Source organism: Petaurus breviceps, unplaced genomic scaffold (genome assembly GCF_028583685.1).
Source record: "Petaurus breviceps papuanus isolate PSGF00001 unplaced genomic scaffold, PetGlider_PUasm1.0 40, whole genome shotgun sequence".
In the NCBI taxonomy this organism is placed as follows: domain Eukaryota; kingdom Metazoa; phylum Chordata; class Mammalia; order Diprotodontia; family Petauridae; genus Petaurus; species Petaurus breviceps.
Window position 1 is genome coordinate 8,082,981 of NW_027186315.1, and position 2,370 is coordinate 8,085,350.

Below are 2,370 nucleotides of genomic sequence, written 5' to 3' on the forward strand. Positions count from 1 at the left end.
CACAATCTAGGTATATAGTCTGATACTGTAAGCAATCTGGGAAAGGAAGTAAGAGTTTACTTGTCAAATCTATGGAGAAGGGAAGATTTTATGATCAAACAAGAGTTAGAGAGCATTTTAACATGTAAAATGGATAGTTTTGATTAAATTAAATTGAAAGGTTTCTGTACAAATTCAGTGTAACTAAGATAATGAGGGAAGTGGGAAATTGGGAAAAAAAAATTTTATAATCAGTGTCTCTGATAAAAGTCTCATTTCTAAGATATACAGAGAAATGAGTCAAATCTATGAGAATACAAGTCATTCCCCAAATGAAAAATGGTCAAAGATATGAACAGGCAGTTTTAAGAGGAAGAAATTAAGGATATCTATAAGCATATGAGAAAATGCTCTAAATCACTACTGATTAGTGAAACAGAAATCAAAACAACTCTTAGATATCACATCTCACCAGTTAGATTAACTAAGATGACAAAACAGGTAATGATAAATTCTGGAGAGGATGTGGAAAAAATTGGAACACTAGTGAATTGTTGGTGGAGTTGTGAACTGATACAACCATTCTGGAGAGCAATTGAAACTATGTAAAAAGGGCTATAAATAAATGCATACACTTTGATCCAGCAATACCATTTCTATGGTTTTATCCCAAAGAGATGATAGAAGTGGGAAGAAGATCTGTATGTACAAAAATATTTATAGCAGCTCTTTTTGTTGTGGCAAAGAATTGGAAACCAAGGGAATGCCCATCAATTGGGGAATGGCTGAATATGTTGTGGTATAGGAATTTAATGGAGTACTCTTGTGCTATAAGAAATGAGGGGGCACACATCATATTTACCTGGCGAGACTTATACAAACTGATGGTGCGTGAGAAGAGCAGAAGGAGGTACACAATTACAGACACAACATATGTGTTAGAAACAACTTTGATAGAGTGAGCTTTTCTCAGTAATTCAAGGTTATAAGACAACTCCAAAAGGTTCATAATAGAAAGAGATTCAAGGATTGTGGAACTGAATCTTGTAAACTAACACTAAACAAGCAAATTAATAAAGACCAAAAAAAGTAAAAGAAAAGAGATTGATAATACAATTAACATTTTTAGGTTCATGAATTAAAAATAAAGGTGTTATTGTTGAGCTATTTTCCTTTAATCTTTCACATTTAATTGCTTCTAATGCAGGCAATGTGCTGAAATTGTTAAAGAAAATTGCTTTGATTAAAACATTTTATTTCCTATTTTATCAGGTTATAATTGTTGTATAAAAAATTTCTCATGAAGACCAAATAACCCTTTTGATTGGCAGCTGATTATATTATGAGGCAAAAAAGTTCGCTGCTGAATGTCAGAAATTTTTTTCTATACTGACCTCAGACTTTTCCCATATGATTTTGAGTTATTCTTTCTGCAGCAACAGAGAACAAATCTACTCCCTCATCTACCTGCCCACACTTTAAATATTTGAAGACAACGTATTATGTCATAACATACTCTTCTAGGTAAGTCTACGTAAGTATTAAATCCCTCAAATATCACTTAGGAAACATAGTTTCCATATGTCTAATTGCATTGGCTATCTACCACTAAATACATTACAGGTTTAATTGGATTCAATAGTTATCTATCTAGCATCTACTATGTGTAAGCCTCTTAAAATGTAAAACTCAATACAGTAAGGGTCTCACTGGTACAGAAAATGGTGGAAACAGTTTATCTATTTTCATTATATATATACTCTATTTAAATTAAATGACATTTATTATGTTTATACCCTAAAATTTGTGGATTTTAGTAGAAAGTTCACACTATTAGTCACTTTTAGCCTCTTATTAAGCAAAAGAGTTAGATATGTGTTTCATGAACTACCATTAAACCAAATCTCTACCATCCCTACTTGTCATTTATCCTAGTTACATTTAATTTTTAGTTAGACCTGATGTTTCTAAATGTTGAAGTCATATAGAATTCTGATTTCATTGTGTTTCTTATTAGGTACAATTTTAAGAATGTTCATATATAAGTTTGCTAAAATACTTTATCTACATCCGCATAATTGATCAAAATTTTGAACAGTAAAATAGGACCAGGCTGAGGAACAAACCCTGACACATGTAGATTGGACCACTTCTTCAAGCTATTGTTGATCTTTTAATAGAGGCTGAGTATAGATTTTCACTTAATACTACTATGCAGACCATATTTAACCATTCTGCCCATATTGTGTTAGTAATAGTATGATCAATTGGCTTATAGCTCTTTGTTTTACACTTAAGAACAATATAAAAACTTTATCAAATCCATTGCTTTTCCAGGGGATCATATCTATCTATCTATCTATCTATCTATCTATCTATCTATCTATCTAT